At 38.4% G+C, this 22,662-nt stretch overlaps 1 protein-coding gene and 1 pseudogene across 12 annotated transcripts in view; one reads left to right on the top strand and one right to left on the bottom strand.

The window, feature by feature from the left end:
* Window positions 1-22,662, top strand: part of ZMYM2 (zinc finger MYM-type containing 2) — a 146,822-nt gene that overhangs the window by 30,369 nt on the left and 93,791 nt on the right. The gene's annotated exons all lie outside the window — the stretch shown is intronic.
* Window positions 7,027-7,266, bottom strand: LOC118728670 (annotated as a pseudogene).

The following is a 22,662-nucleotide window of genomic DNA, read 5'->3' as shown; positions in this document are numbered from 1 at the left end:
ATTTTTATTTGTTTCATATTTTGAGAAAATTGCCCTAATTTCCTATCTTAAAATAGGGAAACAGGCTCAAGTGTTAAGTGGTTGTCCTTTAGCACATGGGAAGCGAAGGAGGCTAGGATTCAGTTATGGGGGGTGCAGTTGAGGGGTTAGCAGCAATAAGAACTTATGACTTTACCCTCATGGAACATACAGCCCAATAGGGGATACTGATTAGAAGAAAACATAGTTATAGCCGAAACCGGTTTGGCTCAGTGGTAGAGCGTCGGTCTGCAGACTGAAAGGTCCCGGGTTCGATTCTGGTCAAGGGCATGTACCTTGGTTGCGGGCACATCCCCGGTAGGGGGTGTGCAAGAGGCAGCTGGTCGATGTTACTCTCTCATTGACGTTTCTAGCTCTCTATCTCTCTCCCTTCCTCTCCGTAAAAAATCAATAAAATATATTTAAAAAAAAGAAGAAAACATAGTTATAAATTGAGTGGATGGAGCTGAGAAAGTGAGAGTGATGTTGTGAGTTTATAACAAGAGAGATCTAATGTAGACCAGGAATGGCTTAGTAAAGTGTTTAAGAAGAAGTTAGGCTGAGTCTAGAAAGATATTCAGGAAAGAACATTTCAGGCAGAGAAAGAGTATGTACAAAGGGCTTCTGAGATAAGGAAGACCCTTCTGCGAACTAAAAGAAGGCTTCTGCTAAACACAGATGCTAATGAGCAAGGTGCAGAAGAGTGGTGCTTAGGTGGAGCCTAGCATGTAGTCAGGGATCACATCAGGCAGGAATCAATCTTTCAGGTTAGGGGAAGAATCTTACATTTTCTCCTATACTATATACTGGAAAGCCATATTAAAAGTGATTGGGGATCTTAAAGTAATCCAGCAGAAAAATAATAATTTCTAGGGCTAGAGGCGTGCCAGAGATATAAAAGTGGAAAGTTTCAAGATTTATTTTGGAAGTAGGAATATAGTCTTGGGGATGAACGACAGGCTGTGGATGAAGAAATTAAGAATGAACTGTCTGGCCACCGTGGCTCAGTGGTTGAGTGTCTACCTATGAACCAGGGTGTCAAGGTTCCATTCCTGGTCAGGGCATATGCCCGGGTTGCGAGTTCTATCCTCATTGGGACATGCAGCAGCCCATCGATGAGTTTCATCATTTGTTTCTTTCTCTCCTCCCTTCCTCTCTGAAATACATAAAAAATGTATTAAAAATAGTTAAAATTGCCGAAACTGGTTTGACTCAGTGGATAGAGCATCAGTCTGTGGGCTGAAGGGTCCCGGGTTTGATTCTGGTAAAGGGCATGTGCCTTGGTTGCGGGCACATCCCCAGTGTGGGTTGTGCAGGAGGTGGCTGATCGGTGATTCTCTCTCATCGGATGTTTCTAACTCTGTCCCTCTCTTCCTCTCTGTAAAAAATCAATAGAATATATATATTAAGAAAAAGTTAAAATTACTTGAAAGTACCTTGGTGTTAAATTTTGGTCCTATGAGAAAAGAGATTATTTCTTATCCCTAGAAATTCTATATGCTAGAGATAACCTGAATGAATTGGTTTATTAATTTATTAGATCAAAAGGGATTTTTTTTAGACTCTATCATAACCTTTACGTGGATTTTAGAATGTTTATTGAGTGATTCCTAATCTCTAAAGCTAGATAGCCTTGTTTTAAATATCTGATAAAAGTATGTTAAGAAAATTATGTAAGCAGTAATACTAGGGCATAATCTGTTTTGTCATCTTTCACCGGACCCCTGGTCCTTTTCTTTCTCCAGAGACTAGTAGTAATATCAATTTAGCATGTATTACTGGAAATCCTTTTCTGTTGTTATATTATCATGTACCCATAAGAATTTTATAGTAAATTTATGTGTCTATTTAAAAAATATGTATTTTTTCTACTGCTTTTTTCACTTAGCTGTATGTCTTAGATATTTTTCAGAGTTAGTACATAAAGATCTACTTCCTTTTTTAACTGTTGTGTGACATTTCATGGTATAGATATAAAACCGTTTAGACATTTTATTGAACTAGAGGCCTTGTACACGAAAATTCATTCAAGGGTAAGCCTTCCTTCCTCCAGAACCTGCTTTACTCTGGCACCCAGGACTCAGGCTTCCCTCCTCTGGCCACTGGCAGGCATCCGGGAACCCTGATGTTTCCTTCTGGCCCGCCTGCAGGCACCCGGGACTGGGGCTGGCTTCCCTAGGGCCCCCACAGGTTTCTGGGACCTGGACTGGCTTCTCTCTAGCCTCTGCTTTGTCAGGAAGGATGTCTGGAATAACATTTGGAAGAGGTCCGGTTTAATTAGCATATTATCCTTATATTATTATATTTAGTCTATTTTTAATTTTTTTTTACAGATAATATTACATGGGATATATTGTGTAGTAGTTTCTTTGTGTTTATGTGTGTTTTCTTTAGAGATTCTGAGAGTAGGAATTGCTTGCTGACTCAGAGTATATACATATCGTATATTTTAGTAGATATTGCCGAATTGCCTTCTAGGCCACTATGCTGACTGCATTTCCACTCTTTCTTTATATTCTCGCCAATACTGGATATTATTAAATAGTCAATTTAATTTTGTGTTCTTTTAAAAGTATGAATATCAATTATATCTTTTATAACTGTATACATTTTATTTTGCATATACATATATATTTTAAATTCTCACAATATTTTTCCATTGATTTTTTAGAGAGAGTGGAAGGGAGGCAAGAGTTGGGAAGGAGGGAGGGAGGGGGAGAAACAGAAAGAGAGAGATATGAGAGACATTGATTGGTTGCCTCCCACGCTTGCCCTGACCTGGGCCCCGGTTGAGCCCCCCGATTGAAGTATGTGCCCTTGACCAGGAACCAAACCCGAAAGTCTTCAGTCTGTGGGCCAACACTCTTAACCACTAAACCAGCAGTTGGACATCTCTCTCACAATCCAGGACTGCTGGCTCCTAATTGCTCGCCTGCTTGATCATCCCTAACTGCCCCTGCTGTCAGAAAGATCACCCTCAACTCCTTCCCCATCCATTGGCCTGGTTGTCCCCAACTGCCTCCCCCCAAACCCCCGCCAGCCTGGTTGCTCCCAGCACCCCCCCCCCCCCCTTTCGCCCCATGCAGCCTGCTCTTCATTTGGTTGTCCCTCCAACTGCCCCCTCCCACTGGCCTGGTCACCCTCAATTCCCCCCCCCGCCCACCTTGTCGCCCCATGCAGCCTGCTCTTCATTTGGTTGTCCCTCACTAACTCCCGTGCTGGCCTGGTCACCTCATGCAGTCTGCTGTTTAGTCGTTTGGTCTTCCCTCACTAACCCCCATGCCAGCTTTGTTGTTCCATGCAGCCTGTGTTCTGTCCTCCATCTAGTTGTTTCAATTGTGACGTTCCCTGGATTTTTACATATTAGGATAGCAAAATTCAGTTCACTATTGCAAGAAATAGGAATAACTATAACAAACATGCAAGATTTTTATGGAGGAAGTTGTAAAATAATAGCATAGACCATACAAGAAAACTGGAATGGTAAGATATGCATACTATGTCTGGATGGAAAGACTTCAATAAGGTAGAGACCCCAAATTCCAGTATATATGAATATGGTACCAAGTAAGGTAAAACTGGCTAAACTGTGAGAAGGAAGTCTCTTTCCTTTTCTCCCTGACCTATCCACACAGTTCTATTCCCTAGAAGCAAACAACTATTATAATTTTCTTAGATATTTATCTAGAAATATTCTATCCATACATGTATGTACGTTGTGTGTATGTCTCTCTCTGTGCTTATCCATTGTTCTGTTACTTTGTTTGCACTTAATTTATGTGGAGGTTATTCTATATTAATTTGTAAGTACATGTAGAGCTGCTTCATTGTTTGCAAGGCTTCATAATATTTCATTGTATGTTTTTATAGCTATTTATCAGTTGTCTCGAGAGACATTTAGGGTGTTTCAGACTTTTTATAATGTATATCCTTTTACATTTCATTCTTAAAAATATTAGATAATATGTTTGTAGGAAGCATGCCTAGAAGTGGAATTGCTTGGTCAAATATTTTTCATTTGCCCTCCATAGAATTGTACTAGTTCAGCCTTAGCTGGTTTGGCTCAGTAGATATATCGACCACCTGCAGACTTAAGGGTCTCAGGTGTGATTTCAGTCAAGGGCACATGTCTGGGTTGCAGGCTTGATCACTTGTAGAGGGAGATGATTCTCTCTCATCATTGGTGTTTCTATATCTCTCTCCCTCTCAGAAATAAATTAAAAAAATATATATGTTATATATGTTGTACCAGTTCATACTTGTTTGCAGTATGAAACTCTCCGTACACAGTTATTTATATCTTTTGATCTTGTGCATATGGTAAGAGAAAATTGGCAGCAAATATGCATTTTTCTTAAACATTTCACATATTTAAGAGCATTTGTACTTCCTCTTCTATGGAACTGTTTTCCCTTTTTTTGCCCGTTATTCTCTTTGGTTATTGGTTTTTATCTTATTGATTCTAGGACCTCTTTGTCTTCAGTTTTTTAGGGTATGCTTTGCAAATATTTTCTTTGGAATTAATCATTGTGTATGTTTGTGATATTTCCCCCATATGTATGTCGTCTTCTTTTTTTTTTTTCTTTAAAAAATATTCTGATAAAACATACTAATGTAAAATTTACCATTTTAAATGTACAGTTCAGTGGTATTAAGTATATTCACAAATGTTTTGCAAAAATCACATCATCCCAAACAGAAACTACCCATCCTATATAATCCTATATAATAAAAGCCTAATATGCTGTGTCCAGTTGTCCAGTTATCTGTTCAACCAATCAGAGTGTAATATGCTAATGATATGCTAAGGATGCTCAACTGCTCACTATGATGTGCTCTGACCACCAAGGGGCAGATGCTCCGACTGGTAGGTTAGCTTAGACTGAGCAAGACGGGCCAGGCATGCCCTGGAACCCTCCCGCAGTTCCTCCCTGGCCTTGATTGTGCACTGGTGGGTTCCGTTGGCCTGGCATGTGCCCTCTCGCAATCTGGAACCCCTCAGGGGATGTCAGAGAGCAGGTTTCGGCCTGATACCGCAAGCCAGAGCAAGGGACCCCATTGGTGCACAAATTTGTGTAGCGGGCCTCTAGTTAGACAATAAAGCCCAATACCTTTCACCCCCAGCTCCCAGTGACCTCTATTCTACCTTTTTATCTCTATGAATTTGCCTATCCTAAATACTTCAAATAAATGGAACCATAAAATATTTGTGTCTAGCTTATTTCACTTAGCCTAATGTTTTCAAAGGTCATCTATGTTGTAACATAGATCAGAATTTCTTTTCTTTTAAGGCTGAATAATCTTCCATTGTATGTGTATACATTTTGTTTCTCCATTTATCTGCCCATTGACATTTTGATTGTAACTACCTCTTGGTTATGGTGCTATGAACGTTAAATGTGCAAAATTCTTTTTGAGATCCTGCTTTCAGTTTTTTGGATACATACCCAGAAATTGCTGGATCTTATGATTATTCAATTTTTAATTTTTTGGGTAACTTCCATACAATTTTCAATGGCTGCTGCACCTTTTTACATCCCCACCCATAGTACACGTTTTTTCTTTCTTTTATATATATAATTTTTTTAAAAAAATATATTTTATTGATTTTTTTAACAGAGAGAAAGGGAGAGAGATAGAGAGCTAGAAACGTCGATGAGAGAAAAACATCGACCAGCTGCCTCTTGCACATCTCCTACCGGGGGATGTGCCCGCAACCAAGGTACATGCCCTTAACCGGAATCGAACCTGGGACCCTTCAGTCCACAGACTGACGCTCTACCACTGAGCCAAACCGGCTTCAGCGGGATCATGTTTTTTCAAACAACCAAACAATCAACTCTCACTAACCTTATTGCTTTTGTTTTGATAGTAGCCATCCTAATGGATATGAGATATTTCCTGTTTTTTTTATTTTATTTGAATTTCCCTAATGACTAATAATGTTGTGCATCTTTTCTTCTGCTTATTGGTTAATTTTATATTTTCTTTGTAGTTGGGCCAAGTATCTGTTTAAGTCTTTTGCCCATTTTTGTTTTGTTGTTGTATTGTAAGAATACTTTACATACTCTGGATATATTAATTCCTTATCCAATATTTGTTTGCTAATGTTTTCTCTGATTCTGTGGGTTGTCTTCTATTCTCTGATACAGTGTTCTTTGCACAAAACTTAAATTTTTCCCCCCAGCTTTCTACTTTTGTATGTTTTTCTATTACTAACTACCCTGTTTCCCCGAAAATAAGAGTATCTTAATTTTTTTCTCCCAAAGTTGCTCTAGGTCTTATTTTCAGAGGATGTCTTATCTTTCCATGTGCTAGGTCTTATTTTCAGAGGATGTCTTATTTTCAGGGAAACACGGTAGTGTCCTTTCTTTCAGGTTGAACCAATTTCCTTTAACATTTCTTATAAGGCTGCATTAATGATGAACTCCTTTTAACATTTGTTTTTCTGGAAAACTATTTTCTTTAATTTTGAAGGAAAACTTGGTTGGGTAGAGTATTCTTATTTGGCAATATTTTTCTTTCAGCTCAAGTTTTTTTTTTTTTTTTTTTTTTTTTTAAATGCAACATACACACTAAGCAGGGGTCCTCAAACTTTTTTAAGTGGGGGCCAGATCACGGTCCCTCAGAGAGCTGGAGGGCCGGACTATATGAACTACTAATTCCTACTGTAACACCTCGGCTGCGCTCACTGCCCAAAAAACCTGGCGGGCTGGATCAGACTCCTCTGCGGGCCGCATGTGGCCCGCTGGCCGTAGTTTGAAGACGCCTGCTAAAGTAACTGTTAAAGTTAAACAGGCATTTATATTAAAAGAAAAAGTAAATAGAAGAAATTTTATCTTAACCACCTTACAGTAACATATTGTAGTTGCATTTAACTGAGCTTTGTTGCTGTGAAGAATTTAGCTCGTGCACAGGTATGGATAAATGATTTGTACATTTTCAGTTATTTAATGAATACTACTTTATATACACATGTCAATTTAATTGACGATTCCCAGTTATACTTTATTTTTGTTGATCTTTTAGAAGAGGTCATCTAAAGAGAAGAATATGTGGTTCTGGCTCATGAATTATGTCATGAACCCAGCCTGGTCTCTGGTGGACACCAAGTCTCCTCCACTCCTCTTCTGACATCAGAATGGTTTTTGGTACTTGCTTGGAAAGTTTTCTGGGTAACATGACATGCCATCACTTGTAGTGCTAGTTGAAGTGTTTGTCCAAGTAGTAGATCTGCTTGTGGGCCATCCTGCCAGCAAGTGAGCAGTGTAGAGGGGAAGCAACAGGATGGGAAGAGTCAGGCCTATGCAACAAATGGACTACCTCAGCACAAAATTTTGAAATTTGGTTTCTAGTTTATTTTTTCTTTTGTTGCCTATGCTTTTGATACCATATCCAAGAAATCATTGCCAAATCCAATGTCTTGACACTTCCTCTATGTTTTCTACTAAAATATATTTCTAGTTTAAGTTCTTAAAGTCTTCGATCTGTTTTGACTTAATATTTGTATGTGGGGTAAGGTAAGGGACCTAATGAATTCTTTTGTTGCAGCGATTGACCTTTACTCATTTAATGGTCTTAGCACCCTTATGAAATCGTTTGACCAAACATCTTAGGAAGTGTTTCTGGGCTTTGTATTTCATGCCATTTTCTGTATACTAGTATCTGTCTTTATGTCAGTATCATGGTGTTTTGAGTTACGGTAGCTTGGTAGAAAGTTTTTTTTTTTTTTTACTTTAACTCTTTATTGTTCAGATAATTACAGATGTTCCTCTGTTTCCCCCCCATATCTCCCCTCCACCTGGTTCCCACCCCACTTCAGGCCTTCTCCTCCCCTACACCCCCCGACCCCCACTGACCTTCTCCATAGGTGTAAATAAGCTCTTTGTTCAAACTCTTCCTGCACACCCACAACCCCTTCCACCCAAGAATTGTCAATCTGCTCCCTTTCCATGCCCCTGATTCTGTTACATTCACCAGTCTGTTTTTTAAAAAAATATATATTTTATTGATTTTTTGATAGAGAGCTAGAAACATCGATGAGAGAGAACCATCGACCAGCTGCCTCCTGCACACCCCCTATCGGGGATGAGCCTGCAACAAATGTACATGCCCTTGACTGGAATCGAACTTGGAACGTTTCAGTCCACAGACCAACGCTCTATCCCCTGAGCCAAACTGGTTTTGGCATAGTCTGTTCTGTTCATCAGGTTTTTTATTCATTTGATTTTTAGGTTCACTTGTTGAAAGTTTTCTTTCATAGTTTCTGTTGATAAATGTATTTGTTATCACTTTGTTGTTCATAATTTTTTATCTTTTCCTTTTTCTTCTTCCTTTTCATAGAGAATACCCTTTAGCATTCTCCTATATAATAAAAAGGTAATATGCAAATTGACCATCACTCCAACACACAAGATGACTGCCCCCATGTGGTCAAAGATGGCTGCCACAAGATGGCAGGCAGAGGAGGGCAGTTGTGAGTGATCAGGCTTGCAGGGGAAAGCAGGTAGGGGTGACCAGGCCTGCAGGGAAGGGCAGTTGGGGGACCAGGCCTATAGGGGAGGGAGGTTAAGGGTGACCAGGCTAGTAGGGAAGGGCACTTAGAAGCAATTGGGCCATCAGGGGAGCAGTTAGGTGTCGATCAGGCTGGCAGGGGAGTGGTTAGGAGGTGATCAGATTGGCAGGCAGAAGCTGTTAGGAGCAATCAGGCAGGCAGGCAGGCAAGCAAGCGGTTGGGAGCAAGCAGTTCTGGATTGTGAGAAGGCAGTTGGACATTCCTCGAGGGTTCCCAGATTGGAGAGGGTGCAGGCTGGGCTGAGGGACACCCCCCCTACACAAATTTCGTGCACTGGGCCTCTAGTTTCATATAATATTGATTTGGTGGTGATGAACTCCTTTAGCTTTTTCTTGTCTGTGAAGCTCTTTATCTGACCTTGAATTATACATGATAGCTTTACTGGATAAGGTAATCTTGCTTGTACTTCTTCCTATTCATCACTTTTTATATTTCCTGCTACTCCCTTCCGACCTGCATAGTTTCTGTTGATAAATCAGCTGACCTATGGGTACTCCCTTTTAGGTAACTAAGTTTCTCTCTTGCTGCTTTTAAGATCCTCTCTGTTTTTTTGCCCTTGGCATTTTAATTATGGTGTGATTCTCTTTAGACTCCTCTTTTTGGGGTTCTCAGCACTTCCTGGACTTGTATTTTTTTCACCAGGTAAGGAAAGTTTTCTTTCATTATTTCTTCAAATAGGTTTTCAATATCTTGCTCTGTCTCTCTTCTTCTGGCACCCACATAATTTGCATCGGTACATTTGAAGTTGTCCCAGAGGTTCTTTACACTATCTTCATATTTTTGGATTCTTTTTTCTTTTTTCTTTTTTTGGTTGGGTGTTTTTGCTTTTTCTTATTTCAAATCTTTGACTTGATTCTTGGGATCCTCTAGTCTGCTGTTGAATCTTTGTATAGTATTCTTTATTTCAGTCAGCGTATGCTTAATTTCTGATTGGTCCTTTTCCATATCCTTGAAGGTCTCACTAAATTTCTCAAGGTTGCTAGGAGATTTTTGAGTAACCTTATAACCAAGGCTTTGAACTCAATATTCCATATTTTGCTTTCATCCATTTCTTTAATTTATGACTTGTTTCTTTGTCTCTGCATTTTGGCTGCTTTCTTATGTTTGTTTCTATGTATTGGCTAGTTGCTAAGTCTCCTTGAGTTGATAGAGGCCTTTCTTTTTTTTTTTTTTTTTTTTTTTTTTTTTTTTTTTTTTTTTTTTTTTTTTTTTTTTTAAAGTATATCTTATTGAGTTTCTTACAGAGAGGAAGGGAGAGAGATAGAGACTTAGAAACATCAATGAGAGAAACATCAATCAGCTGCTTCTTGCACACCCCCTACTGGTACATGCCCTTGACCGGAATCGAACCTGGGATCCTTCAGTCTGTAGGCTGACTCTCTTATCCACTGAGCCAAACCAGTCAGGACACTCACTGCTGGGAGATTTTTGATGACTTGTTTAATCTTTTACTGTTCTAAACAGATTTTGTACTTTTTATTGACTAAGTTCTTACAGTTTGTGTATGACTAGGAGTTTGAATATTATCATCATGGTTATCCAATTCGTTGGTATACAGTTGCTTACTGAATTTCCTTATGATTTTGTTTATTGCTGTAAAAATGATAGTGATGTCCTATTTTCATCCTGATAATTGAGATTTTTTTTCTTAGATTAAGGACTTATTTATTTATTTAAATAATTGTTTATTATTGAAAGTATCACATGACCTGTTTACCTCCTCCCCCCATTGATCCCCTCCAGCCCATCTCTACCCCTGTGCCAGGCTCTCACTGCCCTGTTGTCTGTGTCCATAGGCCATGCTTCTATATACATAGAATCTGAAGCGACTGACCAACCAGCTGACCGGACGACTGGCCAGTAGCTATGATGTGTACTGACCACCAGGGGCAGACGTTCAATGCAGGAGTGGGAACCACAGTCATAGAACATGAAACAGATTGATGAATCTCAGAGGGAAGAAGGGGGTGTTGTTGGGAAGGGATTACCGAAGATCTTATATGCACACTAGAGGCCCTGGTCCCTTGCCCTGGCCTGTGGGGATCAGGCTGAAACTGGCCCTCTATATTTCCTGAGGGCTCCCGGATTGTGAGAGGGCACAGGCCAGGCCGAGGAACCCCACCGGTGCACAAATCCACGTACCAGGCCAGTAGTATGCAGATAAGGTCTTTGGTTGATTACTTCCCATCCTTCCAGCCCCCCGCCCCCTTCCCCCGCCTTCCTTCCAAGATTTTGTACTCTTTTCCATGCTTCCATGTCTCTGGATCCACTCCATCAGTTTATTTTGTTACTTATGTTCCAAATAAAAGTGAGATCATGTGATACTTGTCTTTCTCTAACTGACTTATTTCACTTAGCATGATACTCTCGAGGTCCCACTATGCTGTCTCAAAGGGTAAGAGATTATTTTTATTGTTGCATAGTATTCCATGGTATAAATATACCACAGCTTTTTTTTTTTTTTAATAAATTTTTATTGTTCATATTATTACAAGTGTTCCTCCCCCCCACTCCATTGCTCTCCTCCACCAAGTTCCCACCCCACCCTTTGCCCCCCCCCCCCCATTGTCCTCATCCATAGGTGCACAGTTTATGTTCAGTCTCTTCCCACATCCCCCTCTCCCCTTTTCCCCAAGAATTGTCAGTTCACTCCCCTTCCATACCTCTGATTCTATTATATTCAACAGTTAATATTGTTCATCAGATTTTTTTTTAAAAATTTCCTTGGTTTTTAGATTCACTTGTTGATAGTTATGTATTTATTGTTCATAATTTTATTTACTTTCTCTTCTGAAAGAACCCCCTTCAGTAATTCATATAATTCTGGTTTGGTGGTGATGAACTTCTTTAGCTTTTTTTTTTTTATTAGTGAAGCTCTTTATCTGACCTTCGATTCTGAATGATAGCTTTGCTGGATAGATTACCTTTGGCTGTAGGTTCTTACTATTCATCACCTTGAATATTTCTTGCCATTCCTGTCTGGCCTGCATGGTTTCTGTTGAGAAATCAGGTAACAATCGTATAGGTGCTCCTTTATAGGTAACTACCTGCTTTGCTCTTGCTTCTTTTAATATTCTCTCTTTGTCTTTTGCTCTTGGAATTTTAATAATGATGTGTCTTGGGGTGGTCCTCTTTGGATTCCTTTTGTTTGGATTTCTGTGCGCTTCCTGGACTTGTAAGTCTAATTCTTTCACCAGGTGGGGGAAGTTTTCTGTCACTATTTCTTTCAGTATGTTTTCTTTCAGTATGATATCTTGCTCTCTCTCATCTTCTGGGAACCCCATAATTCTGATGTGGTTCGCTTGAAGTTGTCCCAGAGGTTTCTTACATTATCTTCAATTTTCTGGATTCTCTTGCCTTCTAGCTTCTCTGGAGGAGTATCTTCTGGCTCTTTATGTTCCAAATCTTTGACTTGATTCTTGCGATCTTCCATTCTGTTTTTAGGACTCTGTATAATATTTCTTATTTCAGACAATGTATTCTTTATTTCTTGTTGATCCCTTATCATTTCTTGTTGATCCCTTATTTCTTGTTGATTCCTTATTAATTCTAGTTGATCTCTTTTCATATCTTCATAGGTCTTATCGATCTTTTCTAGGAAATTCTTGAAAAACCTTATAAGCGTAGATTTGAACTGTTCACAGTATTTTCTTAAAATCCTTTGTATATCTGTGATGTCAGTGGTTACTTCTTTGATTTATTTCCTTGATTTTATTTATTTGGTTCTCTTTGTTTCTTGATGAGTCTGGTTAATGGTTTATCTATTTTGTTTATCGTTTCAAAGAATCAGCCCTTGGTTTCATTGATTTTTTTTTTTTTGGCATTTTTTTTTAGTCTCTATATCATTTATTTCTGCTCTAATTTCTATGATTTTCCTCCTACTTATTTGTGCCCTTTCTTGGTGTTCCCTTTCTAGTTCTTTAAGTTGTAGGGCTTAATAGTTTATTGTTGACTTTCCTTATTTTATTTTTTTAATATATTTTATTGATTTTGTACAGAGAGGAAGGGAGAGAGAGAGTTAGAAACATCGATGAGAGAGAGTCATCGATCAGCTGCCTCTTGCACACCCCCTACTAGGGTTATGCCCGCAACCAAGGTACATACCCTTGACCGGAATCGAACCCGGGACCTTTCAGTCCCCAAGCCGACACTCTATCCACTGAGCCAAACCGGTTTCCGTGACTTTCTGAATTTTTTTATTTTTTTATTTTTTTATTTTTATTGGGGTATATTGAGGAGACTAGGTGTTCATTCTTTTTTTGAATATTTGGTGAATTAATCTGTGAAACCATCTAGTCCAGGACTGGTGTTTGTTGCGAGTTTTTGTATTACTGCGTTCATTTTGTTTGTTGGTATTGGTCTGTTCAGATTTTCTTCATGTTGAAGATTGTATGTTTCTAGGAAATTACAAAGGTGTGGTGAGACATTGCTACCTGCCAGTGAACCCTGCATTCTTTGAGACTCCACACCTGTCTCAATTATTGATGTCAGAGAAGAAGGGAGTTGAATAGAGATTTAAAAACATCCTATATAATAAAAGCCTAATATGCAAATAGTCCCCTCACCTGCCCCACCATCCCACTGAGGTCTCGCTCTCATCAGGGCACATCAGGACTGGTAGCACCTCCACTGCCATCCCAGGTAGTCCCCACGCCAGAGGTAGTGAAAGTTCATAATGTTTTCTTAAAAATCCTTTGTATTTTTGCCATGTCGGTTGTCACTTACCGTCTTTCATTTTTGGTTTTACATATGTGTGTCTTATCTCTTTTGTTCTTCAGGAGTTATTGTTCAAGTTTTATCAATTCTCTTTTTACAGAACCAATTCTTGGTTTTATTGAACTTTTATAATTTTTTTAAAGCTCTGTTTTGTTTATTTTTTTCTATCACCTTTATTATTTTCTTTCTTCCACTTGTTCTTTTTGGTATAAGGTTAGATTTTCCTTGTGGTAGGACTGTATTGTCTGAATTTCATTCTCGGTACTGCTTTTACTTTGTCCCATAGATTTGGGGTTGTGTTTTCATTTTAACTTATTTTAAGGTGTATTTTTGACTTCTTCCTTGATCTCATTTTTAATACATTTATTGTTTAGTAACATATCATTTAGGTTCCATGTGTTTGTATGTTTTTCAGTTGTTTTATTAATTTAGAATTAATTTATTTTTTTTATTTTTTTTATTTTTTTTAAGAGAGAGAGCAAGGAAGGGAGAGGGAGAGAAACATCAGTTTCTGCCTCCTCCATGCTCCCCACGGGGGATTGAGCCTGGTAGCTGGGCATGTGCCTTGACCAGTAATTGAATCAGTAACCTCTTACTTCATGGGAGGATGAAACCATACTGATTTGGTCTGTTTTTTTTTTTCATGTAATTGATTCATAGTTTCATATCATTGTAGTCAGCGAAGATGCTTGAAAATGGTTTCAATCTTCTTAAATCTCTTTATATATTTGTGACCTTATATGTGGTTGGTTTATCCTAGAAAATGTTCATTTAGCTGCTCTGTTGTGACATGCTCTAAAACTATCAGTTAAATTCACCTGTTTTCATTGCTTCTTCACTAAGGTAAAGTGCAAATTGATCTGTTGTTATGTGTCATTTAAGGCTGCTATTCCCTTTTGATTTTCAGTTTGGAAGATTATCCTGTGATTTCAGTTGGGTGCTAAAACGTCCCCTATTATGAGTGTATTTCTGTCAACATCTATATCCATTATTATTTGCTTCATATACTCAAGTGCTCTTGTGTTGGGTGCATAAATGTTTATGAGGGTTAATTCAATTTAAAAAAATGAATTTAAAAATATATTTTTATTGATTTCAGAGAGGAAGGGAGCAGGAGAGATAGAAACATCATTATGAGAGAGTCATTGGGTCCTCTGCCTCCCGCATGGGCCACTTTGGGTGGAGTTTACAACCCTGGAATGTGACCTGACTGGTTTACAGATACTCAACTACTGAGGCATGCTGGCTGGCTGGATTATATTATCTTGATGTATTGATCTCTTTATTATAATGTAGTGTTTTATTTTATTTTATTTTGTTTGTTTTTTATTTTTAATTATAGCCTTTGTTTTAAAGTCTATTTTGTCTGATACAGGGATTACTACCACCCCAGACATATTTTTTCATTTGCATGAAATCTGTTTTCCAAGAACCCTTTACTTTCAGTGCCTGAGTTACTTTTGGTCCAGGGTTTCTCCCTTGTAGACAGTATATAAATGGGTCTTTCTTTCCTATTTCTTCAGCAACACTTTGTCTTTTGATTGGAGCTTTTAAGTCATTTACATTTAAAGTGATTATTGATTGTAGGGATTTATTGTCATTATGCTTTATAATTATTAAGTTTCTCTTTTTGTTTTTTTTCTCTTAAGTCTGTTTATCTTTTCTCATAATATTGTTTTGGTGGTATTGAATTCCTTTGGCTTTTTCTTGTCTGGGAAGCTCTTTATTTGTATTTCAATTTTCAATGATAGCCTTGCTGGGTAAGAGTAGACTTTGTTACAAGTCTTTACTTTTCATCACTTTGAGTATTTTGTGCCAATTTTTCTGGGGTCCCGGGTTCGATTGTAGTCAAGGGTATGTACCTTGGTTGCCTCAGGGCTCATGCAGGAGGCAACCAATAGATGTGTTTCTCTCACATCGATATTTCTGTCTGTCTTTCCCTTTCCCTCTTGCCCTAAAAAAATAATGGAAAAATACAATCAAGTGAGGATTAACAACAACAACAAGAAGATTCTCTCTGTCTTTAACCTTTGCCATTTCAATTATGATGTGTCTTGGTGAGGGTCTCCTTCAGTTTATCTTGTTTGAGACTCTCTGAGCTTCCTGGATTTGCATGTATTTTTCCTTCACCAGGTTTGGGCAATTTTTAGTTAGTATTTTTTTTTTTTTTGTGAGGGTGTTACTGTTCTTTCAAATAGTTTTTCAGTTGCTTTCTCTTTCTCCTCTCACTCTGTCTCCCTTGTGATATAGATGGTGTTACACTTGGTGTTGTCACAGAGGTTCCTTAAACTATTCTTAAGATAGTTTTTTCTTCACTTTGATTTGATTGGCTATTTTCTGCTAACGTGTCTTCCAATTCATAATTTAATCCTCTGCTTTATTTAACCTACTTTTGTTTTTTTAATCCTCACCTTAGGATATTTTATTCATAGATTTTCCAAAAGTGTTAAGGAGGGGTGGTCAAGTACGGATGAAGAGAAAGAGAGAAACATTGACGTGAGAGAAACACATCTATTGGTTGCCTTTTTTTGCATATTCCCTGACCAGGACCAGGGATAGAACCTGCAACCCAGGAATGTGTCCTTGATCCTTTGGTGCACAGGCTGACCCTCTAACCACTGAATTATGCTGGCCATGGCTATCTAACCTTTAAAATTTAAAAGAATATTTTTATTGATTTCAGAGAGGAAGATGAGGAAGAGATAGAAACATCTTTTTAAAAAATATTTATTTTTATTGATTTCAGAGAAGAAGGGATAGAGAGAGATAGAAACATCAATGATGAGAGAGAACCATTGATTGGCTACCTCCTGCATGCCCCCCTACTGGGAATCAAGCCTGTGACCCAGGCATGTGCCCTTGGCTGGAATCGAACCTGGGACCTTTCAGTCTATAGGCCACTGCTCTACCCACTGAACCAAACGAGCTAGGGTGAGATAGAAACATCTTAACTATAGATATAAAAAGCTAATATGCTAAGGGTCTGACCGGTCACTATGATGCGCACTTACCACCAGGAGGCAGATGTTCAACACAGGAGATACCTTGACACACACTGGCCATGTACAGAGAAAAGGCACTATGGACCTGGCATCCACAAAGCAACACTTGACTTCCCTCAAGTGGGACACAGGCCTGGCCACCACTCTGGAGCGACACCTCACCAAATTGCAGCTGATGCTGCTGAAACCCCATGGCGTAAAATGCTGCCCATAGCCCAGCTGTGGACACTGGGTAATGATGTCACATAGCAACACCCAGCTTCCTCTCCCTAGTGATGATTAACCTCCTTGCAGTTTCTTCAGCCCAGTAACACGACTTGCTTTAAAGCCAGTCGTGTTACTGGCTTTAAAGTAGGGGTGTCAAACTCAATCAGAGAAGGGGCCAAAATCTAAAATCTAGCCTAAATCGCGGGCCGAATGGTTTACTGAACAGTCATAAACTGTCATTGTGATGGAAACGCAGCGGAGTGCAGTGATGACAGCGCGGTGCGGGCCACATTGCAAGGCCTGGCGGGACGGATTTGGCCCACGGGCCTTGTGTTTGACACATGTGCTTTAAAGCAAGTCGTGGAAACATTTTACACTTTAACCAAATGTCTGTTAGGCGTTTTCCCATGCCTCATCTCATTTGATCCTAATAGAAGTCCTGGAGTAGGTACATAGGAGACTCAGTAGAATTTTCTTTTCTTTTCATTAGTCAAAAAATGGAGATTTAGAAAGCTTAGAAACTTGACCTGACTGAAAGAAGTAAGAAATGGTGAACCTTGAAAATGACTTCAGGTTTTCTCACTGCACAGAATATAGTCAAACACTGCTGCAGTTAAATATTTTACCCTTTATTCTCCCTCCATGATCTACAACAATAATCTGCTTTGTGTTGATATTTACTGCTATAACCGTTGTGCCACACAGGCCAGGCCTAATGTGATTTTGATTCTTTATTGTATAGTCTTCATTTTAGATATTCTTTATTTTTCGTTGGTGCTTTTTTATGGTTTCTTTGTTATCTATTTATTTTTGTTAATTCTTACCTGAGGATATTTTTTCCATTGATTTTTAGAGAGGTTGGGGAGAGACAGAGAGAGAAACTTTGTTGTGAAAGAAATATTTATGTGAGAGGGATACATTGGTTAGTTGCCTACTGTACGCTCCCCTTGACCTCAGTCAAATCCAGGAACCTTTTGTCCATTGGCTGATGCTCCATCCACTGAGCCAAACTGGCTAGGAATCTTTGTTATTTTTTATACTTATTATTTCTTTGTTTATATTATCACAGAGTTCAAGCATTCTTCTCTTAAGTTCTTGAATTATTCTTGTAACGATTGTTTTGAACTCTTTAACTGGTAGATTACTTGCTTTCATTTCATTTATTTTTTATTTATTTATTTATTTTATTAAAAATATATTTTATTGATTTTGTACAGAGAGGAAGGGAGAGAGATAGAGTTAGAAACATCGATGAGAGAGAGTCATCGATCAGCTGCCTCTTGCACACCCCCTACTGGGGATATGCCCGCAACTAAGATACATGCCCTTGACCGGAATCGAACCCGGGACCCTTCAGTCCCCAAGCCGACGCTCTATCCATTGAGCCCAACCGGTCTCGGCTGCTTTCATTTAATTTAGTTCCTTTTCTTGGGATTTTTTATGTTTATCTCATTTATGTCATGTTTCTTTTCTCTCTATTTTGGCTGCCTCTCTGTATTTGTGTCTGTGTATTAGGTTGATCTACTATAATATATCTCCCAATCTTGGTAGAATGGCCTTATGTAGTACAGTCTCTGTACTTTCTACTTTACTTCTTTAGTTGTAGGATTTCATTTCACCTCGATTTCATCTGTTCTGAATGATGATTGTTTTGTATTTTATTTTATTTTTTATTTATTTATTTTTTACATTTTTTATTAAATTATTATCTGTGTACATATTTTAACATTGCCCCCCCCCCATACATACCTCCCTCCCAGAGTTTTGTGTCCATTGGTTGTACTTATATGCATGTATACAAGTCCTTCGGTTGATCTATTATCTCCCCCAGATCTCCCTCCCGTCCCCGCTGTAATTTGACAGTCTGCTTGTTGCTTTACTATCTTTTGGTTCATCAGTTTATAATGTTCTTTATTATCCATAAATGAGTGAGGTCATGTGGTGTTTCTCTTTCATTGATTGGCTTATTTCACTCAGCATGATGTTCTCCAATTCTATCCAGGTTGCTGCAAATGATGAGAATTCCTTCTTTTTTTTATGGCAGCATAGTATTCCATTGTGTAGATGTACCATAGTTTTTTGATCCAGTCATCTGCTGATGGGCACCTAGGATGTTTCCAAATCCTAGCTATTGTAGATTGTGCTGCTATGAATATAGGGGTGCATATATCCTTTCTGATTGGTGTTTCTAGTTTCTTGGGATATATTCTTAGGAGTGGGATTACTGGGTCAAATGGGAGTTCCATTTTCAGGTTTTTGAGGAAACTCCACACTGTTCTCCACAGTGGTTGCACCAGTCTGCATTCCCACCAGCAGTGCACGAGGGTTCCTTTTTCTCCACAACCTCTCCAACACTTGTCGTTTGTTGATTTGTTGATGTTGGCCGTTCTGATAGGTGTGAGATGGTACTGCACTGTTGTTTTGATTTGCATCTCTCGGATAATTAGTGACTTTGAGCATGTTTTCATGTGTCTTTTGGCCTTCCTTCTGTCTTCTTTTGAAAATATTCTATTTAGGTCCATTGCCCATTTTTTATCTTTCTTTTACTAAGTTGTATAAGCTGTGTGTAGATGTTGGAGATTAAACCTTTATCAGTGGTAACATTTGCAAATATGTTTTCCCACACAGTGCGCTTTCTTGTTGTTTAATTGTTTCGTATTTTAATTGTAATTTTGATGTGGTTGTGGAAGGCATTTACCTATGCCACCATCTTGGTTCTAGCCAGTCAGTTTGGATTTGATGTTTCTTTCTTTTATAAATGTGTTTTCTAAATATTGTTATTGCTTTAATGAATTGCTACAGTCTCTTTTCAATTAATAAGACCTTTGCTATATATTTTTGTGTTTAATGCCTAATTACATATTACATTGTAATTATCAATATTCAAATTATGACTTACCACTTCATTTGTTATAAATCACTTGGCTCATTTGAAATATAGTTTTGGAGGAGAGCTTGTGGATACCCTGGACTGTCAGAAGGTCGAATCAGTGGATTCTAAAACAAATTATGCTTGAAATGTTGGTAGAGGCAAAAGTAACAAAACTGATGCTGTCCTGCTATGGGCACAAAATGTGAAGGCCAGTTTCTTTGACAAAGACAGTAGTTCTGGGGAAAAGAGGAACACCGATTATGAGATAGGTTAGCTGCATGAACAGAGGCATAGACATGAGTCCACAGGACCTGAGAAAGGATTATTTATGACAGGACATTGTGGACATCCCTCATTCATATGGTTTCCAAGAGTTGGAGCTGACTCAATGCCTTGTATTAGGTCTAGTAATAATTAATGTCGTTTTCTAATACTTTAAATCGAATTTATTTAAACAATACAACAAAATTTAATCAACAATATAGTTGCCGTTGTTTTCTACTACTTGTGCCCAACGCTCAGGAAGCATTTTAATCCCTCTGTTGTAAAATTCTTGTGATTTTGATGCGAAAAATTCGGTCAATGCATTTTTGAGGCATTCTTCATTATTAAATGTTTTTCCAAGAAGAAAGTTTTGCAAAGAACGAAACAAATGGTAATCGGAAGGGGCAATATCAGGAGAATATGCAGGTTGAGGGAGAACTTCCCATTCCAACTGGTGCAGTTTTTCAGCAGTGATTCTTGCAGTATGCGGTCGTGCATTATCGTGGTGAAGAATTACGCCCTTCCGATTAATCAGCGCGGGTTCTTTTTCTCTTAAAGCTTGGGCTAACCTTTCCAATTGGGCACTATACACTGCACTTGTAATGGTTTGGTTAGATGGTAAAAGTTCATAATGAAGAATTCCTTTAAAATTCCACCAAACACACAACCTGGACATATACTCTGCCTGGGAATCAAACCGTCAACTCCTGATTCTCAGATTGACACTCAACCAGTCAGCTACAGTCGCTAGGCTCTGTTGTTTGAATATACCAACCTCATTCCCTTTAGGCTTTTTTTTTTTTTTTTTTTTGAGGCAGGAGCTAGAATGCTTTTTCCAGTTTTTCCACAGTTGGATCCTTTTTGTCATTTCAGATTTCAGTGTAAATGTCACCTGGTGTCAGAGATATTCTCTGCTCACCAAAGAAAAGTAGCTATCTCTTTATCACTGTGTTGTCATTCTGGGTTTTTTTTTTAAATGCTCTCCTGAGGATATGTTTATTGATTTTAGAGACTGGGGGCGGAGCTGGGGGTTGGGAGTGGGGAGAGACAGAGTTAGAGAGATAGGAAGATAGACATCAAGGTGAGAAATGTTGATTGGTTGCCTCCTATACTCCTGACTGAGGATTGAATCTGCAACCTGTTTTGGTGTACACCTCCCAACCGAGCCACCTGGTCAGGGCTAACTTTGCTTTTAAAATAATTAAATTTAGCTTTAAAAATAAGTGAGAAATACTATTCAAAAATTGAGAAAATGCAACCAAATAGACCGTGGCAATTTCTCTATCCCTATGTCCCATCTGCCAAATTGATATTGTTATCTTTATCCTTCCAGAGGCTCTTCATAGCAACATAGGCAAATGACTGTATATATAAAGCTAGTAAGTGTTCTTAACCCAGTCTTTTTTTTTTTTTTTTTTTTTTTTTTTTTTTAAAGTGGTCTATGTTGCTTTATTCGAGAAAGAGGATTACAAGGGATTCAAGAGTTGGCATTAGGGCTCTTAGACCAGGCTTTAAGACCTGTGCAACCAGTTTCCTCTCATCAGATAACCTACTCCGTGAAAATGAGGCTGCCTTGTGTAAACCACTTCAAATTCCTATCCATCCTATCTGAAAATTACATACAATCTATATTCACCCGTCATTATTTTCCCATTGTTTTTTCTTGCTGTTTTGTCCCTGAGGTTAAGGTAATTCATGTTCAAGATTAGTTCTACTACCATCTATGCCTATGCCCTTATCCTCTCCATTTGCTAAAGACCTTATTTTCTTTCTTTTTTGGTTCTTTACTGTTAACTGTTTGCTGTCTCTTTGTCTCCAATACAGCCTTGCATATATAGTAGGTTTTCAGAAAATATTAATTGAATATAGCAGAGCGGTGAAGAGTTTGAACTATTGAGTTATCAATGCCTGGGTGTGCATTCTAGTTGTGTGGCTTGGGCCTGTTTGTTAGCATTTCTAAGCCACTTTAAAATGGGACAAATTTTATAGCTATATTAAGGGTTGTTTTGAGGATATACCTAAAAGTGATTGTGTTTATTTCCTATAGTTGTTGTAGCAAATTACAACAAACTTGAGGGTAAACAAGTTTACTTAAAAAAGCAGAAATTTTTTCTCTCAGTCTGGAGGTCAAATGTCAGAAATCAGTGATCCTGGACTCCTTAAAGTGTAAACAAGACCATGCTTCCTCTGGAGGCTTTGGGGGTAGAATGAGTTCCTTGCCTCTTCCACATTCTAGTGACTGCCAGCATTCCTTGGCTGCATCACCTAGTGTCCTCTAATCTACCTCTATGGTCGCACTGTATTCTCTTGTACCTATACTGTATTCTCCATTTAACTTTCTTTGATAAAGGCACATATAATTGCATTTAGGGCCCATCTTGGTAATCTTACATTTTAAATCTTTAATTATATTTTCAAAGACCCTTTTTTTTTTTGTTGTATTCATATAAATTAACATTTATAGGTTTTAGAAATTAGGATTTGATATCTTTGTGGGCCAATATTCAGACTAATACATGTAGAGTGCCCCCTCATATGTATACACACTTTTTAATTTTAATTTAAAAAAATATTTTTTTGTTTAAAGTATTACATGCACATATATCTCCTTTCCCCCCCTTGATCTTCCCCCAGCCTCTCCTACCCCCTGTCACATGCCCTCATCCTCTGTCACATGCCCTCATCCTACACACTTTGAATAATTATTAATTTCAGTAGGGTAAATTGTGAAAAGAAAGAAACACCAACTGAACTATCAGAAAAAAGTGTGTGTGGGGGGACAAAAAAGACGTAAAGCTCACTGCATAGTGCCTGGCAAGGATTTAATTTTAAGCTATCAAGATAGGGTCAAGAAAGATTTCAGATTTTTAAAAAAAATATGTTTTCATTAATTTCAGAGAGGAAGGGAGAGATAGAAACATCACTGATGAGGGAGAATCATTGACTGCAAAGCCCCCCCTGGGCACTGAGCCTGACACCCACGCATATGCCCTTGACCAGAATCGAAC

The sequence above is a fragment of the Pipistrellus kuhlii genome, unplaced genomic scaffold (genome assembly GCF_014108245.1).
Source record: "Pipistrellus kuhlii isolate mPipKuh1 unplaced genomic scaffold, mPipKuh1.p scaffold_m20_p_3, whole genome shotgun sequence".
NCBI classification, from domain to species: Eukaryota; Metazoa; Chordata; class Mammalia; order Chiroptera; family Vespertilionidae; genus Pipistrellus; species Pipistrellus kuhlii.
Note: the sequence above shows the minus strand (reverse complement) of the source record. Positions and strands in the feature narration are given on the sequence as shown.